The following is a 17,032-nucleotide window of genomic DNA, read 5'->3' as shown; positions in this document are numbered from 1 at the left end:
TATCCATTTCACCACTTTATGAGCCACTCACCTTGTCTCACTGAAGTCTATGATATAGCCTGACATTTCTTGAATTGATGCTGATTGTGTCTGACAGTTGTTTTTTTCATAAACTGCCTTTCAGTATCCTCTGGGATATTTTTCTCCAAAACTTTTCCATGGCTGGAGACTAATCTGATAGGTTTCTAGTTTTCTGAGTCCTCTTTCGTGCCCTTTTTTTGTAATTATGTGTAACACTGTCTAACTTCAAATTAACAGGAGACTCTATAATCTCAAGACTTTTGCAGAGGTTTTGAGTGGGGTCCAGTTGTGATATCCACTATACACCTCCTCAGTACTCCAGGGTGAGTCCCATTAGGCCCATTGACTTACGTATGTTTACTGATACAACTTGCCCAATGCTGTTTCAGTGATCATGAATAGAAGTCACTGCTTCCCTGGTATTTCTGATGGAGAAAAAAATACTGAAAGCTGTGAGGTTATTTATTTATTTATTTATTTACTTACTTACTTATTTTTCTAAATTAATCATTTTGAGTGCCGGGATTCTGGAAGGTCTGAGGGGGTTTCTGACAATATAAACAGTGCAACTACGTTTAGCTAATCCTTGTTAACCTCAATTTACATTTCAGTGCTACTATTCTGTAGGTACATTGTAGGATTCTGACAATGATTTTATAATGTGAGGAAAATGAAATTGCACAGTAATCTGATTTATGATGAAAATTTGAGCAAATCCTACATTTTCTGAGTATAAAGTGCTTTGAGACTAAGACCCTGAGAAATATTTGATTATTTAGTTTTATATAGTGAAACAGATTTGAGCTGCAGCTAACAAGCAGAATTACATATGAATTGCTTTAGGAGTAACTCAGTTTTGATCTCTTTATTACTTGTAATGTAATGCATTCAGAAGTGAAACAATTTAAAAACATAACGTTCAACACAGAAGGTTGAGTTTTTATTGAATAAGACATAGGTTTTATACGTTGTATGAAAGCCTAGGGCAAGCAAACAATCTAAAACCTGATTTGCTGCAACATAGTACAGACTTCTTTGTTGATAATCTAAGTGTAGTCAAAACATTGTGCTTACTTTTTGTTTTATGAAGAATGATCTATTACTGTAAGCATCACCTTCAAAGTCATACTGAATTTGTACTCAATGTCTGTATTAAAGAAGAAGAAAAAAACGTAATATAATATAAAATAATTATAAAAATAAAAATAATATAAGAAAAGAATAAAAATATTTTATTAATATATCTGCTAACTAAATTGCTGAGGACATGCTATTATGAGAGAAGTCACTGAGTTCATTGAATCAACATTCTTTTTTATTATTAACAATTAAATTACCCTAGGTGAAATGAACAAGAAGCATTATCATTTCCCTTAGTGGAATTACTTGACTGCTTACATACTTCATTTTGATTTAAGCTCAATGAATACTTAAGAATATTGTTCTCACAGACAACAAACTCGATTATGTGGATGCTATATATTGTAAGAAGAAAATCTTCCATCTTCCAAATCAAACCAAAAGAATACTTATCTCAAGATTTATTTTTCTTTTAATTTATTTTTTTAATTTTTAAATCCTGAACAGGAAATCCTACTCAAACTAACTGATATGTTAAAATGCATGCTAAGAGGAAGTTAAGCAGTTGACTGACCTAAGTTGACTGACCTAATATTGCAGTGTTCACACAGTGCTGTTGTGCCTTTTCAGAATATATCCCAAAACAGACACAGCTTAAAAAATTATGCTCTCTTCTATCCCTCTATAGCTACTGTTATAAAAATAAATAAATAAAAGGCTGTGGTCAGTAAGGGTAGTATTTTCCCTCCTACAGGAGATCCTGATCACATCACTACACATAGAAAGGAATAATGTTTTCTAGCTTTCAGTCATCCAAACAGTAAAAAAATATTTTTTGATGTTCATAAGGATCCTTCTGTACACCAGTTTGTGCCCATTGCCTTTTGTCCTTGCATTGGGCACCACAGAAAAGAGCCTGGCTCTGTTCTCTCTGTACTCTCTCTTCAGGTATTTATATTAAATACATATATCTCTATTTCACACACTCCTGAACTTTTTCTTTTCCAGGTTGAATAGCCCAAGCATTCTTAGTCTTCCATTATAGGAGAGAAGTTTCAATCCCTTAATCATGTTAGTGTCTGTTCACTGTATTTTCTCCAGTCTTGTCTATCTTGTACTGGGTTTCCAGAAGTGGACTCAGTGTTCCAGGAGTGGTCTCACTAGAGCTGAGTAGGGAGGATCACTTCCCTCAACCTGCTGGCAGCTCAAAAAGCTATTGACCTTATTTGAATGAAAGTTACACTCTATATCATCCTCTAAAAAACTTTAAAAAGATGTTGAATGTTATATAAAACATACTCCTGTGACTTAACTTTGCTATTTGTCATGGTGCAGTGTGAGATGGGGTCTCGCAGGGGGCTAACAGGACAAGATCTAATAGCTACCTGCTATTACTAGGAAGGAAAAAAGGCATATGGGGATGCTTTCAGCCCAAGCCCAACACCAAACACAGCCCAACAAGGATTGAAACAAAATCAAAATTTAGTTATTGACAGGGATAGAAGCCGTCACTTCAGTAAATATGCTCTTCACTGAATAACATACAACACAGTTTTGACACTTCAGATAGAACTGAAGTTTAAGCATAATCACAGAGAGATACATGCAAAGCAAGCACATTTTCTAATTCTCTGATATGAAAGAGACACTTTTTTTTTTTTTTTGTAAATGAGATATATTTGAAGAGGTATTAGTGCAGATCCATAGCCCACCCATAGCCCCAGCACTCATTGTGTGTAGGTAACACAGATAGCATTTCCAAGATAATAAGAACAGACTGTGGACATGACAATTCCTGATGTGAAATACTCTAGGAGGGCCTTTATTTATCAAAATTCTGGAACACCTCTTCTGTGATGAAAAATTGAGGGAATTGGGCTTATTTACCCTGGAAAAGAGAAGACTCTGGGGAAACCTCTCTGTGGCCTTCCAGTACTTCAGAGGAACTCATATGGAGGAGGAAGACTGTCTTTTTACATGGTCTGATACTGACTAGACCAGGAGGAACAGTTTTAAACTAAAAGTTGGGAAATTTACATTTGATGTTCAGAGGAAGTTCTTTGTTTAGAGGGTGGTGAGACATTAGAACATGTTGCATAGAGAAGCTGAAGATGCCCCATCAATAGAGGCACTCATGGCTAAGTTGGATGAGGCCCTGGGCAGCAGACCTACTGGATGGCAACCTGGTCTACAGCGGGGACACTGGAGGTAGATGATTTTTATGTCCCTTCCATCCAAAGCCATTCTTTCACGATATGATTCTATGAAGTAATGGATAAATCAGAAGGTTGTGCTGCTATCCAAGAGGATCTCAATAGGCTTGATAAATAGACTGACAGAAAGCTCTTCAAGTACAACTAAGGAAAGTGCTAAGCCCTCTACCTAGTTGGGAGGAGCAGTGATATATACTGGGAGCTACCCAGCTGGAAACCAAATTTACAGAAAAGGACTTAGGAATCTCAGTGGATACCAAGATGAACAAGAGTCAGTACCCCTTGCAACATAGAAGGTTGATGTTATCCTGGGCTGTATTAGATGAGGCACTGCCCACAGTTTCCTTCACCTCTATTCAGCACTGATGAGGATGCATCTGTAGTGCTGCATCCTATTCTGGGTCTCCAGAGAGATGTAGACACTTGAGAGAGTACAATGAAGAAACACTAGAATGATTGCAGGACTCAGTCATCTCTTCTGTGATGAAAGGCTGAGAGAGCTGGGACTGCACGTTTTGGAAAAGAGAAGGCTAAGGAAGAATCTTATCTATGTATATAAATGCCTGAAAGGAAGACACAAAGAGGATGGAGCTGTGTTTTTTCAAGTGATGCTTAGTGGCAGGAGTGAGGAATATAGTAGTGGATACAAACTGGAATACAGGACATTTGCTCTGAGCAACAAGGAACACTTTTTTACTGTGTGGTTGATTGAACTGCGGAATCTCTCCCATTTGAGAGTCCTTTGATAGTCATCTGGATGTAGGCCTGGTTAAGTGATTCAAAGTATCTGCTTGAGTAGGAATGCTTGGAATGTAAGAGGACCCTTCCAACTCCTCTGTTATAGTGAGTCTCAAAGATTGTCATGAAGATTGGAGGGCTAGAATACTTCTGCTATGAAGATAGGTTGAGAAAGTTGTTGTTCAACCTAAAAAAGAGAAGGCATTTTCAAAGACAATGTGACAGCCTTTCAGTACTTAAAAAGTACCTACAGGAAATATGAAGGGGGCCCTCAGGAACTGTAGGGAATGAACAAGAGGTAATAGATTTAAACCAAAAAAAGCCCTTATATTTAGATAATATATTAGGATTTAGATTTTCTCTTCTTAATTTAGCAAGTATTTTTCAAACAAATTGTAGTATTTTTGTCACTTGTGATACCTAGCGTAACTGAATTATTCTTTCCCATATTCTGTCAATCTTAACAATGATTTTTATGCCAGCACTTTTTTTTTCTTCTAGTTTTATGAATAGATATAATGACAGATATTAATTCTCCTTAAAAGCTTTTCCTTTAGTACCTAACTTATGTCTTTATGCAGCAACATTAAAAGTCTGAATTTAATACACTGGAAATGACAGTGGTCAGAAGTATGTATGTAAATGTCAGCATCTCAGCTTAATTCTTTTCTAATATTGTCTACAATATATTTTTACTTCTGACTTTCTGAACACTTTACAGAGAAAATGCAAAAAGTTTAGGCGTCTCAGCATACATAACAGCAGAGAGGGATAAGTATGCAGGGTGCTCATGTAATAGCTAACAGAAGTATCACACAGCCCAGAGGTTCCTACTTATCTGCTGCTTTCATTCAGCAGCAGAGATGATGTTTCCTTCTGTTCCCAACTGATAACAAGCACAAAGTGTGGGCAAAAATAACAAAGGCAATCCTGACAGAAAACAGAAAAACTAATTGCTGGGCTGACTGGCAAGATGGTGCTAAGAGTACTCACAGCTTCACTGAAAATCACTGAAAATGTTTAGACTGAAGAAAAAATAAGCTGAATTCTGGGAACAAAAGGAGGAGAGAAACAATAAAAATCAGTCAATAAAAATAATAAGTTATGTTTAAAAAAAAAACAAACAAAAAACCAAAGAAACAAAAATTTGAGATAAAGAGACAATATAATTTCAAGTTAGGAGCAATAACTCAGAATTCCTTAGATGTTTCAGTTCATTGTCACAATTATGGAAATGGTACCTGTGTACTTCTATATTGGGGTATTTTACCTGGAAGAATTCAGTGATGCTGTCCAGACTTGCAGAGATGGAATTATGAAAACCAAGGAATGGAACTGAAGCCAACAATGGAACTGAACAAGGCAGGGAATAAAAAGGGGATAAAAAGAGGATAAAAACAACAAGAAGGGATTCTACAAGTACATAGGTCGGAAGAGATAAGTCAAAGAGAGCATACCTCCTCTGCTAAATGGAAAACTGGCTATAACAAATACAGAGAAGGTTGAGGTACTCAATAAGTTCTTTGCCTCAGCCTTCACTGGCAGCCAGGATTCTCACATCCCTGAACCTGAACTTCTAGGTGAGCACTGGGGGAGCAAACTCCCCATACTGTATGGCTGAGCAAGTCTGAGACCAACTCAAGAGACTGAATGTGTACAAGTTCATGGGGCTGTACAACATGCATTCAAGGATCTTCAGGGAGCTGGCTCATATGTTTAACATTTTATTTTAACATTCCCACAAAGTGGGACAGTTCTGCATTGTGTAAAGGCCCTGACTCTTTTAAAGTTTGTTAAATGTATTTTGCTTCTGCCAGTCTAATGAACAATATTACAATATGTTTCCTAGTTCAGAATACTCTACCCCTATTATTTAGAACATTCAAAATCTATTGCAGCTTTGTGAGAAAGAGTTAGGTAATTCAGTAACTGTGTTTCCAAAATATGTTACTAATATGTATATGGTATTTTTACTTTCCACATCAGCTATTTCTAAGGATACGTTACAGCTTAATTCTTCAGATCAATTGCCCTTTTCAATGTTCAATGCAGAAATAACACTTTCACTTTCCGCAGTAGTCACCACCAAGGATACAGAGTGGTTCATAGTTCAGTCATTGATCTGCAGTAGTGGTGGGTTGTTGGGCATTGTTGTTCTGTTGACAACAACGATGGCCATGGCAATGATGGCCCCTTTTCAGTTGTTCCATAGTGGTCGAGTCAGCTCTCTTTGTAGTGACAGCTCAAATCCAAAGTGGTTGAGTCAGCTCTCCTTGGAGCGAAAGCTTCTGGCACTGGGATCTCAGCAGAAACTCCTTTGTTCCTACTTTCTGGGCTTTGCCAGCAGGTAAGAGGGAGCAAGAATGCCCATGTGCATCGTGTTTTTCACACAATAGTATCATGATGGTATCATTCCCCAGTTTTCCCTTACCAAGCTGGAGCTATTTAGTCACAGGCCAGATCTTCTGACAGTCAACACCCCTGAGCACTCTCTTCCGAAGGCAAAGAGCTCCAAAGAAATGCTTTCAAATGTAAAGTTGTCCACACAGCAATGTTGATTGCCACACTGTAACATCCATCACTCATTTCCTAGATTAGTCAATCTTATCACAAGAAATACCTCAGGAAGCAAGCCTTGAGCCAAAAAACAAAGGATTCTCACACAGACATGTGTACATACTGGAAGAATTCCTTGAAAGCAGCCCTGCTGAGAAGGACTTAAGGGTCCTGACTGATGAAAAAATTAACGAGCCAGCATTTTGCTCTTGCAGCTCAGAAGGACAATGGCATTCTGGGCTCCATCAGAAGAGGGGTGGCCAGTAGGGCAAGGGAGATGATTGTCTCCAATTATTCTGTCCTTCTGAGACCCCTAACGAAGCACTGCATCCTTGTCTAGGGCCCTCAACATAGGAAAGATGTGGAACTTTTGGAGAGGGTCCTGTGGAAGGCCATGAAGATGATTCAAGGGCTGGAACACTTGTCCTGTGAAGACAGGCTGAAGGAACATGACATAAATCAACTTTTTTGCATGGGTAGATAGTGCTAGGACAAGGGGGAATGGTTTTAGACTAAAGGAAGGGAGGTGTAGATTAGATGTCAGGGGAAGCCTGTTGCCCAGAGAGGCTGTGGGTATCCCACCCCTGGAGAAGGTTAGATTGGATGGGGCCCTGGAAAATCTATCCTAGTTCTTGATCTAGCAGCTGGAAACCCTGCATGTGGCAAGGAGGATAGAACTTGATGGTCCTTGGAGACTCTTCCAACACAAACCATCTCACAATTCTATGATTCTATGAAACACTACCTGTATTCCTCTGTCTTGGGGAATTCCAAGCCAGATCTGTTGTAAAATGCAACCGTTGGGAGCACAAATATTAAATAGAGTTTACGGCTAAGCCTTTTCAGTTTGAAAGTATGAGAAAGACATTTTTAGATGTGACTACTCTTATTTTGGAAAGATTGTTGTGTTACTGAAAAAGTCTTCAGGTATTTACAACACACCCTGTGAGGGTCAATAAAATATTGCATGTCCAGAACCAGAAGTCCTGGTTCAGTTCTATTTCATGTTCAAGGCTTTCCATGTTCAGTATAGCAACCCTATTGCATTAAATTTACCTTCCCTTCAAAGAGGTTCCTGCATGTGTATAACTTCCATTAAAAAACACACATGAAAAAAATAGAAATGTTTCTGAAAGAGTGAATTTACAGATCATATCAGTCTGCAATTGCAAATCTCTAATTGAGAAGTGTCCAAATAAAAATGTAAACTGCATTCCTTGGAACTATATTAAATTATTCTGTCTATGATGAGGAGCTTCACTTTTATGGCAGAATTAGAACAAGGTAGAATGAATTTTCAACATCTATGAAATGATTCTGTATTAATTTTATAGAATTATTTTGGTTGTTTACCATATAGAAACAATTGTACTGCCCAGCTGAAGGATGGAGCAAGTCTTCTGACGTTTTATGGGATTGAGATCAGTTTTAATTTGTTCTGGACTGTTTAGTTTTTCTGTATATTCAAATTATAATTCAAGTTTGGAGTAGAAGAATAGAGCTCAGGTATTAAATCTATACTCTTCTGTTTCAGATTCTGTCATTTAATACAGCAAGTGCCTAGTTGTTTATTCCAAAGTGAAAATTCCTTTATAAGTAAACAATTATCCCTTTACTTCTGTTATAAATATCATGGTTTAGGAAAACAGTAAATAATCTATGGTAAGATCAAGGAGAAATTTGAACTTAAGATTTATTATTTTTAGTAATGCATACAGAGCTGGAACTTTCAGTTCTAGTTAAAAATAATGTATAAATATTAAAAAAAAACCAATATTTTATCCAAATTATAAACAGTAATCAAAAATAAAAATAGTTTCATGATGCTAAAACAAAAAATGTTCCACAGTTCCTTGGATTTCTACAATTTAGTTTCATACTTGATTATCTTAAATACCCTGAACTCTGAATTTTCTGAGGTTTCAAAGGTTGAGTTATATTGTTTTCTTTTCTTTGTTTGTTTTTGGTGTGTCTTCTGAGCATAATTTCATAAATACATTGTCCTGATGTCAGCTGAGACAGAGTTGATTTTCTTCATTTTTACTTCAGGAGAAAACAGTGTTGATAGCACATCAATGTTCTAGTTGTTGCTGAGCAGTGCTGCACAGAGCCAGGGATGTTTCAGTTTCTCATACTATCTTGCCAATGAGAGGGTTGAGAAAGCACGAGGCGCTGTGAGGGGACAGAAGTAGTACAGCTAATCTAAACTGGATGAAGGAATATTCCATACCATACATCATATTAAAAAAATATAAAAATTAGAGAAGTTGACTGGGAAGACTGCTGCATCTCAGTGACTAGCTGGGCATCAGTTGGCGGTTGCTGAGCAATTGCTTTGTTTATCACTTGTTTTGCATAGATATACAGATTAATATATTAATTAATCATTACTGCTATTTCTCTCTTCCTTTTCTATCTTAGTAAATAGTTTTTAATTCAACCTATGAGTTCCACTTTTTTTTTTTTCCTGATTCAGTCTCCCAGCCCATTGAGAGAGGAGGAATGAGCATTAAGGCTGTGTGGTGCTTAGCTGCTTACAGAGTTCAGCCACAATGTATTTGAATACATTATTAATATTCAATATTCATATTAACACTTCTTAAAGATGTATTTTTTATCTGGAAAAAAACAAGATATACTGTTTCCTTTGAAGAAAATAGCATTGATACATAAAATAGCAATTATATATAACATAGTTAAGTTGTCCCATGTGACTATGATGTATGTGGAAAGACACAAGCACGTCAAACTTTCAGTATCTGTCAAATCATTGTTTTTATACTTATCAAGGAACCAGCTACAGTCATTCTTTTGTCTGGCTGTATTATAACCTACTACTGATTCACAAATATTTTACACTGTACAGCAAAAAAAATTGATGGTTAATGTTCTTAAACTTTTATAAATCATGATTCCCTGAAAATTGCTATATTGTCCCTAGAGGCAGCATAGCATACAATCCTCCCATAAAGATGTTTAAAGATGTCAAGTTGTGATTTTTCTCTTTATGTAGAACACCATGCATTACGTTGCAAAAGAGCTGAGAGATGTCCACAGTATGGTGATGATTTTTGTTTTGTTTCCTGTTATCTCTAGATCTATTTGCATCTGTGACAGCAGGATAGCAGGCCCACAGGCCCACCATCCCAAAAATGATGGGGGGGGGGGGGGGGGGGAGGGAGGGAGGGAAAGGGGAAAGGGAATAAAAAGGGAAAAAAATACAAAAAACAAAACTGTCACAGTTTTATGATTTTTATTATTGATATTCCACATCATAACATCATGTAAAGCACTCGGAGTTAAAGAGTTAATGATCCAGTTTCAAGGATTGCCAATTTTCCAGGTACCTGGTTCTCAGAAGAGAAGAACTACATACCCCAGAGGACTTTGCATTCAGAGGGAGAGATGAAACTTCCTAAAGGTCACGAGACTGTCTGATTTTTTGCCGCTTGTCTTGGCAATGTGTCTCACCTTCAGCTTCAGAGCAAGGCCTTTTGTTTCAGACACTGTCTCGTTTTAATTGATTTATTAGCCTCAATTCCAATTACAATGTATTATACTGTGTTATCTTGCATTCTGATATCTTACTTAGTAAATAAGCCTTCCTTCTCAGATTGTTGGTACTGTTTTGTTTTTGGCCCATCTCCCATCTTCCTACCCTTTCCCCTTATCCCCTTTCCCCTTTTCTGGGGTGTGGGTCCATGGATCTCCTGCCCCATTAGTCAGAGAACTGAACTAAACTAGTCCATAAACCATTGACACCTTCCTTCTCCCCTCCTCTTTTCAGGTTGGTGGGCCTGTGGGCCTGCTGCCCCCTGTCATAGACACAGATAGGTCTAGAGATAACCCTCCTTCCATGTGAGAGATACAGGAGAAAGGGAATAAAAAGAGAAAACAAACAAAAAAAAAGCAAAAACAAAACAAAACAAACAAACAAAACAACAGTGACAATGATCTGACGAAGAATATTATTTTACCATTATGGCAGAAATATGAGTTAATTGGGATTTAAGCTAATAAATGAAATAAATGAGAAGGTTTCTGAAAATTGAGGTTCTTACCCTGGTCCACCAGGGAGCAAAGAGAGGGACACTTCCATCTTTCCTAATGACCAGAAAATTGAAGCAGAGCAGCAAATTCTTCTGCATGCTGTAGTACATTTCTTTTCTTCTGAGTTTCCCAGTCTACTACATGATGTGATGCTGTGTAATATGACTGACAAAAATCATAAAGCCCTGGCATTTGGTTTTAATTTGGTCTATACCTTTATCATGTGGTCAGGAAGATATAACAAAATTAATAAATATTTTTGTACTGAATATTAAATACTTACCAGCTAGTCAAGCACACTTTACATTTGGCAGATGTGCTGGATTTTCTGTTTACCTACTTGATCTTATTCTTGCAAACCGTTTCCATGAGGACCTGTTTTTGTTGTTGTTGTTGTTGTTTTGTTTTGTTTGTTTATTTGTTTGTTTGTTTGTAGATGAGTATAATATTTTTTATATTTTTGGTTATTTTAGCTTTTTTCCTCATGATGTTTCAGAGATGGTAGCTGAAAAAACAGCCATTTTTCTGTTTTAAAATAATCTTACAAAGACTATATTGCAATGGAATGAGAAAAAATGAAAAAAAAAAAAAGAAAGAATAGCATTTTATAATCTAAATAAATGAGCATCCTCGTTGTTTGGGTAAGGCTATATTAAAGAAATGTACTATGAAACACTTATATTTTCTACTCTTAGTTTTCTGAATTTACTGTCTTCAGTATTAGCATTTATAGGTGTATAATGTGAATACATATTTTACTTAAATCCAACAGTTACAAATGAAAACTACGGTTTTTATAGGAAATTATTATAACAAACTAAAAAATTACTTACAGCATTTATTTATATATACATGTTTTGTCACACATTCAAGGAGAAAATCGGAATGCAATTATTAGTTCTCCCTTGTTCTGATGATCAGTATTCTGATGAACCTCTAATGTGACAGGCAAAGATAACAATGAATGTCTTACTGCATTTGTAAGACTATGAGAAAAATTGTCTGACACAGTATTTTGTTCCAGGTGGGAGTAAAAAGCATCTGCTTTCCTGACCCTTTACAGTCTAGCGTAGAATTTGATCGACAGAATGTTGGTACCAGCTATGGAAGAGCTGTTCAGCCTCAACTCCAAGTAAGTGAAGACTTACGCATTTGGAGAATCATTTCAGACCAGATTTACAGCTTGTTGATTTTAACAAGAGACATAAATCAAAAATACTGTATATAAGGCACTGTGGAGCACTTTTGTTTCCTATACTATGAAATTCAATTTCTCAATTAAATGTGTCCTAAAATTAAAATGTAATTGCTTGTATACTGAATATCATCTTGCAAACAGTAACATCACAATCTGATATGTTACCCTTTTTGGACCACCATAATGATGTACTGAAATTCATCTCTTCATATCATAAAAGTAAAACAATTTCTATTTGCATAAAGATAGACCAAAAGAGGACCCAAATTCCTCTTGGTGGCTGTGTTAGTCCGTTTGTTGATTTTTAGAAATGCTGATAAAGGAACGTTGCTAGCCAAACTAAGGAAGATTGTGAATCATATATAGTAGGTGCTATATTAAATAAAAGGACTGTGAGTTTTCATAGATCCTCAGAAATGTAGAATAAAATGGGTTATCTCTTCAGTATTTTTTTGGTTGGTTGGTTGGTTGGTTTTTTGTTATTTTTTTTTTCAATTGGGCATAGAGGGAAAATAATCCTAATGTGGTATATTTCTGGTTCAAGTTTGGAATATAATTTATGTGAGCAGTTATTTTTTATTTGAAACCTTAAAACAACAACTTCACTTTCTGTTTGTGTTTGATGTGTGTTTTACAAAATTTTCTAGTAGAGCTAAAGCATTCCTTCAGTAATTTAGTGATTAACCACTACACTTAGGACACTTCTCCATGAATGATAGGCAGCTTATTTGCTTCATATCCCATTTACTCTTTGAGAGTACAAAATAATCTGTGGCCTAAAGGAGGTCTACTAGTGTTAACTGATAATGATGAACACCAAAGATGCTTTAAACTCAAATTTAAAAACAAAAGAAAACAAAACAAAACACCATTTGAGTCTAATAATTAAGTTTTCTGTTGTTATCTGATTGCTGATGAGAAGAAATAAACTAATCAGCATATAATGAATAAATGAATTTACTAATAAACAAGATTTCTTTTACTCTAGACAGACTGTGTTTTGTTAGTTTTTTTTTAGGAAAACATGAGTAACTTTGAATTTTGGATCTAATATAGAGAATATACCTTGAGCCTTTCCAAATTGTAATTCTAACGTGATTGTCTATTGTATTCTGAGAAAACTAGAAAGAGAAATAGGCTTTGAGCTATCTTCTATCTGCAGCATTGCTGCAGTGGCAAAATCTTTGTTAATAGTCCTATTTGCTACCACTTTTTAGGTGAAATGAATACCTACATTATGAAACGCAGACAGTGGCATAAGATGACAGTGGGAGTCATGCCAAAAGATCACATGCACAGTATACAACATAGTTGCCTTGATTTCTGAAATCAAAAACAACCCTAAATATTGACAATACTTTCCAAAGTACCTGAGAAATGACACCTTCAACAGCAACCATTAATGGGGTGCATACCTAGAGAGAGAGACAATCTCAGGCCAGAAAATAATAACCATGTCAGCCCAGCTCATTCTAAAAAGGGTGACTGAGACTATTGCTTAGGAATCCTGGGCACTGATAGACTTGCTTAATATACACAGATATTCCAATTGCATCCTCATTTGCATGGTTTTTACAGTTGACTCTGAACAGTTGATCATACAAAAAGTTAAATGGAAGAAACAATTTGTTTACTGGCACAAATCATCAGCCTTTAGATTTTCAGAGAGCAACTGAAAGTTAACGAATATGGAAAAGTTTGCTACTACAACATTTCATGGAGGATTTTTTTAAATTGTATTTTTATTGCCATTAAAATAATTAAGACATTTTAAATTGCTTTATATATTTCACAGTTATAAGGTCAGTTAAAAAAGGCCAAGAGATCTAAATCCTAAACAGAAATTATTCACTTACTCATGTGCAAGGTAAAATTAGCACCAATACCTTCGTTTCAAAGCACAAAATTTCCCCAGATCTTTCTCCCATTTTGTATACAGCATCACATTCAAAATCTGTTTTCGAAACTCATCTTGGGATCAAAGAAGCTGGCAAAGTTAGCACTGGACAAGGAATTTCAAGTTTATGCTCAGAACAGTGCTGTGTACTTTGCTGTGTTTTATTCAAAATGAAAAACTAAAGAAATAATCTAGTAATATCTGAAGAAAAAAGAATATTTTGTTAATAAATTTAGCATTAAAAGGAGAGAAGCATAGTTAGTAGTTGTGTTAAAAATGTGCAGTTGACCTGGATGTTTGAAAATTTTAATGTTGAAAAATTTCTTTTCATCAAAGTGGTGTATTTATCTGGCATAACAAATGACTAATGTGTGAAAAGATGATCCTAAATTACTAGAGTTGATTATTATAGTGAAAATAGGTGAAAATAAATAAATACATAACAGCTTAACTTCGTAACATGGAATTTGAATAGTCAGAACACACCTTTGAGGAAGTAGTCACAGAAGTTTCATGTAATTTTTTTTTTTTCAAAATGGAATGCTAAATTTAGTAACTATACAGTAATGTTACAAAAATATAAGGAATGTAAGTAGCACCTTACTTCACTCTGTATCTTATATACAATCATTATAAATGTCACATGAATCCAATGTAATTACCTTTCAGAGGAAAATATGAACACATTAAAAATGTTTATATTTGAGCAACCTCACTTTGATAAAGTATTTTAACTGTGGTTTTATCGCCAGATTGGTGATATATGGACTATATAAGCAGTTACAATGTGGGTGGAAAATAGCCTGAACTGCTGAACTTACTGTGCTGGGATCTATGGTCAGATAGTCATCAGTGAGTAGTAGCTGCCTTTAAGGACCAGTACCATGGCCATTCAAGTTTAACATCTTTCATTAACAACTGGAATGATTCAGAAGTCACTCTCATAAAGCTTAGAGGTCACACAAAAACTTAATAGAAGGAGCAATCTTCTAGAGAATACAGAGATTCTTCTCTAATAAATGTCAGCAGTCAGGAAAAATGACTCAGGAATCATATGAAACTGAACACAATGCCCTGCACTTGAGAGGTAATGTTGACGACTGGGGATCACCAACTTTGAAGCAGCTCTGCAGTAAATGTTCTGGGATCACTGAGGAATATCAAGCTGGCCCTAAGGCAGCAGCCTTCCACATCCCAGACTGCATTTGCAGGCAGCCAGAAGGACTGGAGAAGTGACACTACACTGTTATTCAGTACTTGTGTGATGGCATATAATCACCTGAGTACAAGACAGACATTGATGTAATGGAGACAGTTTTGACCTATGCTTCTGGGACCGGAGTGCAAGCCATTGAAGGAGAAAATGCAGGAACAGGTCTTGTTCAGTTTGTGGAAATCATAGCTTTGTTTGGAAGAGGAGGACTTACTGGCATGTACAGATACCAGATTGTCAATTTTGCTGAGCCAAACTTCTAAAAGATAACAAGAGGAGGGACGAGAGGCAACAAATACAAACTGTAACATTTGAAATTTTAAATAGAAATAAGAAAATAGATTATTGTAAGGATGGTTGAACATTAAGAAAGATTGTTTGGAGAATCTTGGAACGTGCACTTCATGAAAATACTCCAAATCTGACTGGACAGGATCCTGACTGGACCCTTTCTGACACAAAATAACAGAACTAAAGTCCGTGCAATCTGGCTTGATTTTTATTCAAGGGGTGTATATCTTTGAGAGTTTATCAGCTAGTATCTGTTCCTGGAATACTTAGAGATTCAGACTGCATTGATGTTACGGAATCTTTCTCTTTAAAGAAGTATAAATTTCATTTATATGGAAAAATCTCCTTACCATAAGTTATTGAGCCATTTTTATTCTAGATGTCAGTGTAAGTTTGATGAAAAAAAAAAAAAAAAAAAAAAAGATTCTCTTCACAGAGGTATGTAAACTTAAGTGAAATGACCTGAAATTCAGGCTGGAATGTGGCCACGTTATACATTGTTGCAGGCTGCTGCTAAGTGTACCCTAGGATTCATCTTCACACTGATATATATTCAGCATATACTTTTCAGATAGTTCACAAAAACTTCACTGTAATGTCATGAAAGACTTTTACAGGGGAAAAAAAAAAATAGTGAGGGTTGTCTGACAGAATACTGAAACTAAATTACATATTTCACAAGTATTACAATTTCAGAATATGTAGAAGTGAAAGTGGAGTATTATTTTACATTAAAATTGCTTTTCCTTTGTATTAACCAATACAGCTTGGCACTTGCAATCTTGACTACAAATAAATCCTGTAAAATGAAGTGTATGAAAACAAGTACTCTTACTATTCATTTTACAGAATTTCAAACTATCTTGCTAGGAGAATGTTTTTGTACTGCTCTTCCTCTAGGCTAACAAGGATAAGGAAATGTATGTATAAATTTTCCATTTGGGAACCATGACACAGGAAAATGAGTATTTGATACAAGGACTCTGTTGATAAGCCAGAAATGGAACCTGTTCATCTTAACACGTTCTCCAGGACTTACACTCTTTCTTTCCTATGTAAAGTTAAGGCTTTGGGTCTGGATTTTGTCAGGATCAAATTTTCACTACATTGAGATTTCCTGTTTTTTCCCTTGTGCAGTTATCTGATTATCAGCTAATTATCCTTGATTTTAATGCATCTTGGAATTCAAGGTTTGAGGTTTTTGAAGCTTTCCTGAAATCTTCTATGACTACAGCATTTGCCAATGTAGAATTACTTATTATTTGTCTCATACATTTTTCCATTTGTGTATGTGAAGAGTAATCTCAAACTTTGAAGACTGGCCATGCTAATGTAGAAATAGAGAAAGTGATGACTTCTCTTCTGATTAATTAAGGGCAACAAGGAATCACAGGATCACAGAATGGTTTGGGTTGAAAGGGACATTTAAGATCACATAGTTCTAAGTTCTCTACAATGGGCAAGTCATCTTCCTCTAGATGAGGTTGCTCAAAGCTCCATCCAGCCTGGCCTTGAATGAATCCAGGGATGGGACATTCACAACCTCACTGGGCAAATGCTCGAGTGTCTTACCACTCTCACAGTACAGAATTTCTTCCTAATATCCAGTCTTAAGTCTATTTTCTTCCATTTTCGCTAGTTCTATGGCTATATGCCCTTATAAAAAGTCCCTCCTCCACTTTTTCTGAAGGCCCCCTTCAGGTACTGGAAGGCCCCCCTAGAGCCTTCTCTTCTCCACTCTGAAGAGCTTCAGTTCTAGAGTTAAATCCAGCTGG

At 36.0% G+C, this 17,032-nt stretch overlaps 2 protein-coding genes across 10 annotated transcripts in view; one reads left to right on the top strand and one right to left on the bottom strand.

The window, feature by feature from the left end:
- The window catches only part of PTPRD (protein tyrosine phosphatase receptor type D), a 1,217,200-nt gene that overhangs the window by 341,013 nt on the left and 859,155 nt on the right, over positions 1–17,032 (top strand). For all 9 annotated transcript variants that reach the window (XM_048930990.1, XM_048930989.1, XM_048930988.1 and 6 more), the window contains exon 4: positions 11,683–11,790. The gene's annotated coding sequence lies outside the window, so the exon portion shown is untranslated. The remainder of the gene's footprint in view (positions 1–11,682; positions 11,791–17,032) is intronic.
- Positions 1–17,032, bottom strand: part of LOC125686691 (uncharacterized) — a 263,423-nt gene that overhangs the window by 181,501 nt on the left and 64,890 nt on the right. The window lies entirely within an intron of this gene.

The sequence above is a fragment of the Lagopus muta genome, chromosome Z, assembly GCF_023343835.1.
Source record: "Lagopus muta isolate bLagMut1 chromosome Z, bLagMut1 primary, whole genome shotgun sequence".
In the NCBI taxonomy this organism is placed as follows: domain Eukaryota; kingdom Metazoa; phylum Chordata; class Aves; order Galliformes; family Phasianidae; genus Lagopus; species Lagopus muta.
This window is presented reverse-complemented; position numbering and strand designations above follow the sequence as displayed.